The sequence below is a fragment of the Empidonax traillii genome, unplaced genomic scaffold (genome assembly GCF_003031625.1).
Source record: "Empidonax traillii isolate 1590-97213 ecotype Southwest subspecies unplaced genomic scaffold, ASM303162v1 scaffold1538:size123251, whole genome shotgun sequence".
In the NCBI taxonomy this organism is placed as follows: Eukaryota; Metazoa; Chordata; class Aves; order Passeriformes; family Tyrannidae; genus Empidonax; species Empidonax traillii.
This window is the reverse complement of record NW_020956731.1, coordinates 19004-31589: the sequence shown is the minus strand read 5'-3', so window position 1 is coordinate 31589 and position 12586 is coordinate 19004. Positions and strand designations below refer to the sequence as shown.

Sequence of the window (12586 nt, the reverse complement as noted above, 5' to 3'; positions counted from 1 at the left end):
AGGGCTTCCAAGCGCTGAGGGGGAGAGTCAGGGTGATTTTTCCATGTGCTTTTTGCACTTTGCTGTGTTCCCAATGCCCTCAGTTCTGCAGGAAAGGTGTCCTCTGGCTCCAGGATTGCTGGGAGTGCAGTCCTGGCTCAGCTACTCCGAGCCCTTCCCAGAGTGAGATGTCACCACGCTGGGATTTAGAGCCCCTGGAGCTCTACACGGAGCCAAACCCCAAAATGGCACAAGAATCACTTTCACGTGGAACTGGGAAAAGGCAGAGCACAAGCAGATCATCAACTGGTGCCCCAGAGCAAGAACAGATGCAATTATTCATTATATTACCAATACTAGGTGCTATTATTCATTATATTACCAATAACAGGTGCTGTTATTCATTATATTACCAATAACAGGTGCTATTATTCATCATATTACCAATAATAGATGCTGCTATCACTGCTGGTACAACTGTTGACCAACTGTTTGCCCCAGGAGCTTTGGCCCCAAGCACAGCTTGGTTTCCCACAGCCACAGGGAAAAATTAAGTCATTATTGCCATTAGTGACTTTGAAGCCAGCCCAGCCCTCCCTCCTTGCCTGCCCACACACCAAACAACCGTGAGCAGCCCTGCACTCGATTCCCACACGTGAAGCCAACCAATTACTAATTTATTAATTTCCCAACAAGCCTGGAGGTGTTTATGGGGCCTGTGTTCAGGCACAGCTGCCGGGGGACTTGCCCTGCTCCTGTTCCGGGCGGGCTCAGGTGGAAGTGGTTCAGTGCCAGCAACCAGCACCGACTCCCCGTAAATGTGCACTTGTACAGGGTGTGATCCATGCCCTGGATCCACGGGGATCAGCAGTGGAGCAGGAGGTACCCAGGGCTGTTGGAAACCCAGCTGCCACCCCACCTGCACAGGGTCACCAGGCAGGGATGGAGGAGGTAACTCAGCTCAGCGGCTCTGAACGTTTCCCTCCCTGCGTAAGAGGGTAATTAAGGATGCATTAAACAGATATTAACGCATTAAATATCCCTCCCAGCAACAGGGCTGTTAAAGGAGGTTAAGTGAATTCTCCAGCTGGAGTGACAGAAGTGGAACAGTCCTCTCAGCAGAGAACTGACTGCTCGAGAAAAGCACAGAGAATTATAATGTTTTAGCAGAGTTCACAGGACTTACAATAATCTTTATGCAAAGTAGGGTTTAGTGAAGGAAGACTTTTTGTTTTCACCAAGACTTTGAGCAAAAAAAGTCCAAAAAAAAGCAAAATTTGGTGGAATACTTTGTGATTTTTGCCAGTAAACCAACCCTTTCTTAGCCAGTTTACTGTGGGTTTAACATTGTACCTTACTGGTTGCTTCACCTTCAGGGCTCTTTGGCAGATGTGTACAGCACTGCTTTTAAAAAATTATCTCAATTATCCTTCCTTAATTGGCACTGCCTAAATGCAAGGTCTCTTTGCTGCTGCTGTTTTGGAGGAAGATGATTTCAGCACACATTTTGCCCTTTGAATAATTAGGAGAAAAGCCCAGTGCAGATGGAGTGCACCTAAGAGAGAGCCAAAACTGGGGTTAGACTGATCACAAAATCTTTACCAAAACCCCAACAGCCGAGGAGGAGAGCTCAGATAATACTGAGCTCTGATAATTCTGAGAAATTTAATGGAAGGGCTTAATTGACAGCTTTGCTTGATTCGATTGTGCCTGATTAGGCATCTCCATGAAAAGCATTAGATGTGTTTGATCCCTTCCAAGGCAGAGCAGCTCATTAGCAGGGGATGTTTACAAGGACCAGGGCTCCCCATCACAGCAGCTCTTTCTTCCCCTGCTGCAGGGGTGGCTTTTTACATCTGTTTTTATGAGCAGGATCACGACTCCAAAAGAGCTCAGCACCCCCACCCCCCTGTCCTTTGCCTTTTCTGGTATTTGCCAACAGGACAGATGGACAAGGAAAACATCCTGACTTGTACCACAACAACCCCCTGGCACCTGGGTATTAAAAAATACCAAAATCCATCCCCTCATCCAGCCATTTCACGGCTTATTTGAGTTTTTAAATCATCTCTTAGTCAGCTGAACTAAACTGCAGATAGAAAGTGTCTGAAAGGCTGAATAAACCAGACCAGAGCCCTGTAAAATCAGACCGATGATAATGATTCTGCCCAGCAGAACCTCCCAAAATTCTACACAAAACTGAATGGTACTGAAGCAAATACATCCAATATCAGCAAATTACTGGTAACTGTTGTTGTTCCCATACATGAAAGGACACAGAACAGCATGAAAATACTGCAATTATGCCTTGCACTCTGAGCCTACAGAATCCAGACCTGCATCTTTAATTTTTTTCTTGTCAGTCCCAATTATTCTTTAGGTTTTGCCTTTATACAATGAAATGCTTATCAGGAAATAATAGTCTTCTATCAAAATCCCCACTCTGTTAAAATGTGACCAGGCAAATGCTTCTTGCACCAGGAACATTTAGTGAGCTTTCAAAAACAATTCATTTTGTATAAAAAATTTAAAAGGGGGGGGAGGGAGAAAAAGCTGCTATAACCTGTGAGGAGTTGGTGCTTTAGAGGCTGCAAAAACCAAGGATGTGTTTCCTTTGCTCGGGCACGATTCCCCACACGAAGGGCAAGTAAAAAACGGAGCAAAATTAGAATTTATGATGTTTTTTTATCCTGTCACGGGGATTCAAAGGCTCCCTGGAAATCTCAGCTTTCCCACAGCACAGTCCACGAAGCGCTGTCAGCCCCCGAGACAGTTGCATTTCGTTCAGCACACAAAACAAAACTTTGCAGGGCAGCATTTTTATCCCAAGCTCCCGAATAAAAAGTGAGAGCCGTGACACGGAGTCACGTGCGTGTTTTATGAGATCCCCTCTGCGACCTTGGCCGCTGCTCAGAACATTTACCCACCATTTCCTCGAGAGCCACGGCGGAGCAGCACCACTGAGCTTCACCTCAAACACGGGCAAGGGATGGAAGGAGTAAGGTCAGTAAAAATTAAAACCCTTCAGAGAGCGACTTCTGGGCTAGAGAAGAGAGTGCTCAGCAAAGATGTGCCTGATGGAGGCTCAGGGGGTCGGAGATCTCCTTCCCTTTGCTAACACCAGGTGAGAGGGGCTTGCAGAGAGCGGGATAAATCCACTAAAGGGCACATTAACCACCGCAGCACATAAACACAGCCCGAGAGCGTTTAGTGTTTAAGGCACCTCCCTATTAAAGCTGCACTTTATTCTCTTTAACTTTTACAATCTCCCGGGTGTGTAACAGGCAGCAAACCACTAAAACGGGCATTATTGCCCTGGGCTGCCATTTCACGGCCATGCAAAACCAGGAGTAAATCCAATTAAAATGTGTCGCTCCATTTAGAGCCCAAGGGGCTCCAAGCTCCCCACCCCGAGGTTAATGCCCAGGAATGTCAGTGCATAAACTTCCCCCCTCACCCCTTGAAGTCGCTTTTCACTTACTTTCCTGCTACCAGGCATTCCCAAAATGCCTCAGCCAACTGTTGCAATGGCACAGGCCCTGCAAGAGTCTGATTTTAAAACAAATTCAGACAACAAATCGCGAACTGAGGGACATTGAGCCTTTCGACATCAGTTCAGTGAGTCAGGACATTTCCAAACAGTCAAAACCAAACAGTGGTGAGTCAATCCCCCCCCCATCACCATTTAGACTCATTTCAGCCCATCCTTTGAGCAGTTTTCATCTGAAGCGAGTGTAAAGCGGGTGAGAAATTCAAACAGTCCCGTTTATCACTGAGGAGATAACGGGGCAATGCTGGATAAACCCAAACACCCCCAAACCAGCCCAGTTGTTGCTTTCAGAGCCCAGATACTCCCAGGTACCTCGTGGCCACTCACACCTCCTCCTCCTCCACAGCTACAACTGGACTCCTCTGCTCCCATCTGCTCCTAAAAATACAACTATCAGACAAAGCTTGTTTTCTCAGGCGTTTTGCTGACGCAAGTACAAGATGAAAACATCCCTCGTTCCGAGGAGGGAGATGGATCAGGCTCCAAAACACGCAAGTTGAAGCCCAGCCGTGCCCTCCCTCTGTGTAACCCCCTTACCAGTGCACCTCGATTTTATTACAGCAACACCGGTTTGGGACGAGGAATAAAATATCCTGGCTGCCTGAATGTGGTGAGAAGGAATTCTGCTGAAATTCCCTTTTGCCAAAATAGGCCGATGTTTATTCTCTCCTGAAGCTGCTTTTTTGAAAAAATAATAATAAAATTCTAAAAAGAGCAGACACTTGGATGGGTAAGTGCATTCCCCTCCCTAAACCAGCACTTGCATCTTCTGGCCTGAGCACTGAGACACGGGGAGATTTAGATCATTGAATTTCTAATTATGAGCTCATTAAATGGCAGTTTTACGATTACCTCAAGCCCAGTCGTTCTGCAGCAAATGGAGCTGTGGGACAGGAGCACGATTTCCATCCTCTCCCACAATACACAGGATGGAGAGACGACCAAACTGTGCTCTGGGACTTCCCAGCACAGCCTGGCTGGGACCCTGGTGGCCAATTCCTCCTTCCCAAACCCATCCCAGAGCTCCCCAAGCCCAGCAGCCCAACCCTGCTCTGGGGCCAGGGAAAGAGTCATAGCTCTGTGCAGAACAGGGAGTAGGATGAGTCACTATTTACGAGACTGATGACAACATTCAGGACCAAAAAATAAGCTCATCAGCCCTCTGAGGTAGGAAACCACAGGGGACAGGCCGTGCATGGCCAGGCACGTGGAATTCCTGGTGCCACACACACAGTTAGTGCTGTTTGGCAACAGATACGGTCAAGATTAATGGCGAGGGGAAGAAATAAAACCAGAACAGGAGGTTTCTGAACCAGCAGACCAGTTCTCCCACCTCCTTCCTTCCCCCACCAAGCGCCAGAGATGTCTCAACACCCCAGTTCCCCTTCCAAGGAAGTAGCCAGATTACCATGGCACGAAACCCCCGTTTAGATCCATCTCCAGCAGAACACTCAGGCAGCAAACATTTCCTTCCCCTAACCTGAAAACAGCCAAACACCATCGCATTTCTTTCCTGCCATCAACGGAAGCCTGTCCTAAGACAGCTCCTAACAACTGAAAACATTGGGCCATAAAGCAAAAGGCTGGCAGTGTCTGAACACACTTCACCCCTGGGAACGCTGGGGAGCACGGCAAGAGCCTCCACCGGAATGATTTGTTTTCTTCCTGCCTCCCCTGCACCGTGGAGCACATCTCTCTACTCACCCCATACGTCAATATTTTTTTTCCTGCAGCTCTTAAGCAAAATAAACCCCCCCCCTGTAATTTGTCAGTCGGTGTCCTGACCACTAAGGCTTCATAAAGAACAACGCTAGATACAAAAATACATTTTCCCAGCCACGTGGAAACCATCATCCTCAATGGAAGAACAAGGGCTCTGTGCAGCCATCTGCTTTTTCTCCAGTAAGGATAAACGCTGAGGAGTTTGGAAGCAAAATAAATCTATGGAAGAAAAAAAAAAAACAAACCCACAGAAACTTTTGGGGCTTGAGATTTCTTAACGGGGGTTCACACAAAGACAGAACAGCAACAGCAGAACAAGATCTTCTCAGGAAGAAATTCCTCCCTGTGAGGGTGGGAAGGGGCTGGGATGGAATTCCCAGCGAAGCTGCGGCTGCCCCTGGATCCCTGGAAGTGTCCAAGGTCAGGTTGGAGCAACCCGGGCAAGTGGGAGGTGTGCAGGGGGGTGGGATGAGATGAACTTTAAGGTCCCTTCCAACCCAACCCATTCTCTAATTCAATGATCTCCCAAAAATCACCTTGGGTGGGACACGGGTTTGTCACCCAAGGGTGTTCCAGGAGGCTTCTTCTCCCTTCCCTTCTTCTCCAGGACTGGAAGAGGTTAAATGCTGCAGGTCAGAGCAGGTCGTTAGAGCAGCTTAACAGCCCCTTCTTGGAGGAATCCACACCGAGAATGGGTGAAGTTACACCCATTCAGGTTTTCAATGGTCTCCCATCAACCCACACACAGCACAACAAAGCCACGCAGGACAGGCCCTCACGTGGAGGGAGTCGGCAGATTTGGCTACAGCAGGAAGAAGATCAATAAAAAAACCCAAAACATACTGACAGAATCAAAGGCAGAAAACGTTCGAAATGGCAACTGCATACAAATGCAGCACCTTCTAAGGAGTCTTCTAAATAATGTGGGGAAAATGCACAGTGGAAGTTATCTATTAGGAAAAAAACCCAACAGAATCCTCAAACACTGCCATTATGTCAAGCTCCCCCCCAAGAAAAGATTCTCCAACCAAACAATACCAAGAAAGACATGACTTTCGTTTCTCCACTGGAATTCACCTTCTGAACCACAGAAGACAGAAATGCTCATTTCGGTAGCTTTAAAAAGCCTCCCCCGACACAGATTCCACCCAGTACGAATTTAGGGAGGTACATTGAGATCTACCTGGGCTCAGAGAGGGTCAGGAGCAGGTAAAAATCCCCCAGACAGATGTGATTTTCCATACAAACACAAGGTTTTATGGGCTAATCCCGGACTGAGGTCCCAGCTCTGAGGGGTCACCGCAGGAAGGCTGGGAGGGGGTGATGGATGGGGGCTGCTTCAATTGTCCCCAAAGGAAACACCCAGCAACCTGCAGCCCAAATTACCCCACTTGAAAAGCTGTTTTTCATCAGGGCCCGTGCTCAGAGAACCTCATTCCCACCCTGCTCCTTCAGTGAGAGCCTCCAGAGAGCAGCTCAGCAAAGCTAAGCCTGGCTCAGGTGACAGACTGGGAGATGGATTTTAAACCATCTGAATGCGGCCCGTTAAGGCCCAGCAAGAGCACAACACCCTCCTGAGAATCCCGGTGTTAACTCCTCTCATCCCCAGGGCTCTGACAAGACAGTTTTAAGTCCTGCTGGCGTCTTTGCTAATGCCAGAGGCTTGTTTAAATCCACGATAAAAATCTCGGGGCTTGTTTAACCTCCTCGCTCGCCCAAGGTTGAGTTTGTTTCAGTGCATCTCCAGGATAATATTGCTCTAATTTCCAGCTTTCCGGATCGTGACTTGAGGTTGGGAGTGGGGTGGTGAGAGCTCATCAACTGCTAATCCAATTGTTCTACATATCTCCAGGATTATTTTCCAGTTTGCTAACCTGAGCTACTTGTTGCAATAATCCTTGGTCTGCAGTGAAATCGCCTGGCAGATCGAGGTGTGCAGTTGAGCCTGGCTCTGTCACTGGCTCATCACTCCAGCATTTGTCCCGCTCCTCCACTTCTGTTTCCCAGCCTGCATCAAACTCCACCTGCCAGGAAAAGGCATTACCCAAACCAGCTTACTTTGTAAGCTCAAACTGGGCAATCTGAAGCTTGCTCAGGCCTGGCAGCACTGTGCTGCAGTGAGAACACACAGGCACATCAAGCTCCCTGTGAAAACACAGCGTTTGGTGTTTTTTATTGAAAAATAAAGCTCATCAGCAACAGGAAGCCTTGTATTTACCTGGCACTGAACTGTAGTGAGAGTCAGCTGTGTGAGGGAAGTGCTAAGACGGAAAAAACAAGCAAGGTCTTTACCTTGTCTTAAAACACATCTGGGGATTTCCCTTCCCTGCCAGAATCTTCCACTGGCTCTGCTGCTGCTGCCTTTGGGGTCAGCCCTGCCTGCACTCACCTGGCCAGGGGAACCCAAATTGCCCCCAGGGCTGGGCTCCCCAGGCTCCAAAATGACACCGAGGGCTCCAAAATGAAGGGATGGGGATGAAACTGTAAAGCCCCTGCCTCATTCCCAGCTTTTCCGGGAAAAGGCAAAAGCCACTAATAACAGGAATGAATGGTAATGGTTGTTAGTTGTTACTCTAGTGAGGAAATCTAATCAAAGGCTTTCAACAAGCTTTGTTCAGGCATTTTTTTGCGCTACATACATCACTTATTTCTAACCAAAATGTACCTTAAAACAAAAGAAACCCACACATGATATCGAACGTGGCTCGCAAGTCAAAAGCAGAAAATTGAAATATTTACTGCCTCGATGTGCACTGAAAAAGAAAAAAAAAAAAGGCATACAAATAATTAAAAGGGTGGGGGAAAAGAAAAAAAAAAAAACCTTTAAAGCGTATCACGAGAACGGGATCAGGGAAGAGCGAGGCCACCCCTTCAGGACCAGGGGAGAATTAACCTGCATTTCTCCATCCCATCTGCAAGCTCACGGCTTTGCCACCCATTTTGTTCCAGATTAAAGGAATGGGGGGGGGAAAAATAACTATCAAATAATAATAATAATAATAATAATAATAAAAAAATACCGATGTCAAAGGAACGCAGAGAACACCCGACACCCCACCCGGGGAGCGATCCCCCCGCGGCCCCGCCGGGCAGGTGACCCCGCCGCAGGTGCCACCTCGGGCATCCCCCGCGCCCCTTCCCCGGCCCCTGCAGGCGATGCCGAGCCCGCGGCAGAGCGGGCGGACGCGGAAGGGTCTGTTAAACACACCGAACGCGAAACGAAAAGGCAAGAGAGCGGCCGAGGTGCGGACGGGGCGGGCCAAGGTGAACCGGCGGCCGGGCAACATGGTGGAGGCTGCGGGGAGCCCGCGACCCCCCGGCCCGCGGGGGGCTCGGGGCGAGCCATGCGGGGATGGGGGGGCCGGGCCGGCGCTGACAGCGGGCGGGAGGGCTGCGGGGCGGCGGTGAGGGCAGCGCAACGCGGGGCGCGGGCAGCGCGACGCGGGGCTGCTCCCTCAGGGCGGGCGGCGGCGGCGGGGGGAGGAGGGCGGCGAGGACGGGCTCACCTGCCATCGCGGGCTGAGGGCGGCAATGGCGCCGGGGCTGCGGCAGCGCTCCCCTCGGGCTCCGCTCCCCGCGGCCGGCGAGGATCCGCTCCCCTCGGTGTCCGCGGAGAGTGCGGCGGGGCCGGGCGGCCCCGGCAGGCAGAGCACGGGGCGGGACGGGCCCCGCTCCGCCCCCCGACAAGATGGCCGGGCCCGCTCCCTCAGGGCTCGGCCGCCATGGCGGCCCCGCGGCGCGGAGGGGATGGAGCCCCTCCGGGGGAAAAAAAACCTTCCTGTTTCCATAATAAAAAAAAAAACAAAACCAAATGACGGGGGCGTGGCAGCGGTTTGCCCCAGAAAGGCCCCCCAGTCGGAGATGGGTCAGGTTGAAGGGACCGCAGTGAGGTGTCTGGTCCAAGCTCGCGGCTGAAGCAGGGCCAGCAGAGCACATGGGGCAGGGTTGTGTCCAGGTGGTTCTGCAATGTCTCAGTTTGCGGTGACATGTTAATGATTTATCCTGGAAAGACGCGAGTTGCAGGACAACAGAAACACAGAACGCGTAAGGTTGGAAGGGACCGCAGAAAGGGGGACCTCAAGGTCCCAGGGCACGCGGAACAAGGTTGTGTCCAGGTGGTTCTGGAATATCTCAACTTACAGGAACACATTAATGGTTTATTTTAGAAAGGCACAGGTCACAGAACCACATGGAATGTCTAGGGTTGGAAGGGACCACAGTAGGTGCAGCCCAAGCGAGATCATCCCAGAGCACGCGGAACAGAATTGCATCCATGTGGTTCTGGAGAATCTCAAATTACAGTGATTTATTAACTGTTCACCCTAGAAAGACACAAATCACAGACACACAGGAAGGGTCAGATTGAAGGGAACACAGTGGGGCATCAGGTCCAAGCTCGCTGCTCCATCAGCGTCATCCCAAGGTTGTGTCCAGGTGGTTCTGGAATATGTCAAATTATAGTCACATATTAGCAGTTTATCCTAGGAAGACAAGTCACGGAACCACGGAAACACAGAACGTGTAAGGTTGGAAGGGACCACAGTGGTGGCCCTGACCCTTTCAGGGATTTGCTTTGGGTTTTCTCTTTGGGTTTTTTTGTTTGTTTGTTTGTTTGTTGTTTTGGTTTTTTTTAATTACTATTTTTAAAGAAAAATCCAACTTTTACAATAGGAAAGTGAGCTTAAGGAGCAGCAAAAGGATCCCGGAATCAATTAGGTCAGAAAAGACCTTTGAGTTTATCAAGTCCAACCTATGCCCCCACATCATCATCCCCCCCAGACCAGAGCACTGAGTGCCACATCCAGTCTTTCCTTGAACACCTCCAGGGACAGTGACTCCACCACCTCCCTGGGCAGCCCCTTCCAATGTCTGATCACCCCTTCTGTGAAGAAATTCTTCCTGATGTCCAACCTGAACCTGCCCTGGCACAGCTTGAGACCATGTCCTCTCATCCTCGAGGAGGTTAAGAAAGCAGAATCCCCCAGAAGATGACACCTCCACCATACCCACATCCTTCTTCCTACAATCTCCCTTTTCTGAGATTTCCACAGTTTCCTGGCAGGGAGATGGGACAAATCCGACACAATCTCCCCCCAGCCCATGGAGGGACTTCAGGCACTGCTGTTTTCACACACCACTGACATCTGTGCTCTGGTACCAGCACTGGACGCTGCCCGCCTCACGTCCCTCTGGGCAACATCTGACTTTCCTAATGGATTCTGACAGCGTTAACTCGCTTTAATTTGCCTCCTGCCCTTTCCAGGACGTGCAGTTCTGACACACCAGCTCAGGGCTGTTCTGGGAAGCCGGGGCTGAGCCCCCAGAGCCACCTCTGCTAATCCGTGCCCTGCAGCACAGCACAACCCTCACACAGTGTCCTTGAGGTAATGTTGACCCACACTGAGCTTTCACCCCCCAGACCCTGTCGGTTATTTTATTAAGGTCCCTCCCTGACAGCACCAAGGGCATCCCAAAGCCCATTGATCCCAAAGCCCGTGGATCCCAAAGCCCATTGATCCCAAAGCCCATGGATCCCAAAGCCCATGGATCCCAAAGCCCGTGGATCCCAAAGCCCATTGATCCCAAAACCTGTGGATCCCAAAGCCCGTGGATCCCAAAGCCCGTGGATCCCAAAGCCCGTGGATCCCAAAGCCCGTGTTCCCCCAGCCCTGCCACCGACAGTGCTCCAGTGCAGCTTTCCCCCAGACCTGCAGATCTTTGTTGATCTCCCAGGTCTTTGCCTCCCCCGTGGCTGTTTGCTCAGGGTTTGCCAGGCAGGACTGTTTACAGAGTGTTTGTTCACCAGCTGCCCGACCCCTTCCGTCCCACCTCCCTGCACAGAGGGTTTCATCCGATCCCATTAAATCCCGGGGCTTACTGTAAGAGCGGAGACCCCACGAGGCCCCCGCAGCCTTTGTGCTTATCCCCGAGCGTTTTTGCCCACGGTCACTGCAGTGCTCTCCTGGTTAAGCCTCTAAAAGGTTTTCCAGTGAACCATATGGGGAACTATGTAGGGCAGGGCTAAGTCACAGCGCTGCTCCACGTTATGAATATCGATCCCTCGGCATCATTCGATACTTGGCCTTGTCCCAAACACACACAGAGCCTTAGTGCAGCTTTTAAATCTTAAAAGCCTTTGCTGCTCAGGTGGAGAGTGATGTGAGGGACGTTTTAGTGATACCAGATTGATTGAGGCTGGAGCAGTTTTGCTGCTGACAGGATTTCGTACAGGAAGATGGATCGTGTCTATCCAGTCTCCCTATGAGGCCTTCCCGTGCTCAGGAATCACTGACAGGGACACAGCTCTGCTTATTTTATTTTTAGGGGTTATAATTTTCCAACCTTCCTTCCCCAGGTGGAAGATGGCAGAGGGAAACCCAGGTAGTACAGCGAGAGATCTGCAAGGGGGAAGTTCAAATGCATCAGTCACATTGAAATTTAACAGATAAAGACACCTCGGGCTGGTGATAATCCCAAGGACAAGCAGGGGAAAGATGATAAAGGTGGATTTAGTGCTCCAAGAATTGAATTTGACACAGCGGGACCTCCTGGAACCACGGGCTCAAATCCAGTAAAGCTGTTTCCAGTCCATTGTTCCTCTTAAATAGATAAATTCCCTTCCAGGTGACCTTCTGTGCTGTAAAGTTTGAGAAAATTCCCTGGCATTTCACTTGCTCAGGGAGCCAGAGCCCATGTGATGCTGTCCCACTGTCCTGCTACAGAATTAGGGATCATTTCCCCGGGATTATTGGCATATGTGATTCCTGTTATTAAAATTAGGTATTTATCAAGACATTCAGTCCCTCTCTGCCTGGATGACTCACAGGACCATAAAAAAAGGCTGGAATAGGAGCCACAGGATGTGCCACGTGCATGTCCTTCACGAGGAAGAGAAATTAGCAGCCATTAATCATTTCATGTGCAGACCTTTGAGATCCCAGACTCATTCCCTTTGTCTTCCTTTCTATCCCACATCTAACGTAGATGATGAAAAAATGATAGAAAATAAAAATTTCCCTTTTAAACCCAAGTGTTGTGTCAGTCGGGACGTGAATCGTTGATCTGAGCACTGGATCTCCAAAACACCAGCTCAGAACTTCACATCCTGGGGTGGTGTCTTGTGAGTGCCATCCCTGCCCGTGGCAGGGGCTTGGAATGAGATGGTCTTCGAGGTCCCTTCCGACCCAAAGCATTTCAGGATTCTTAGACTGGGCTGGGTCTGGGATCCAGAACTCATTTGCAATCCCCCATCTCGTTTTCTTGGGGTGTTTTGAGTTTGGTTTTTACAACACTCGAAAAATAAATAAATAAAATAAAATAAAACAAAATAGTCTG

The 12586-nt window shown here is 49.9% G+C and overlaps 1 protein-coding gene across 1 annotated transcript in view; it reads right to left on the bottom strand.

Annotated features, from left to right (window-relative positions):
- Nucleotides 1-8876, bottom strand: part of SLC23A2 (solute carrier family 23 member 2) — a 46913-nt gene extending 38037 nt beyond the window's left edge. Inside the window, exon 1 of the mRNA XM_027907758.1 lies at nt 8758-8876. The gene's annotated coding sequence lies outside the window, so the exon portion shown is untranslated. The remainder of the gene's footprint in view (nt 1-8757) is intronic.
- Between the last annotated feature and the right edge of the window lie 3710 nt (nt 8877-12586).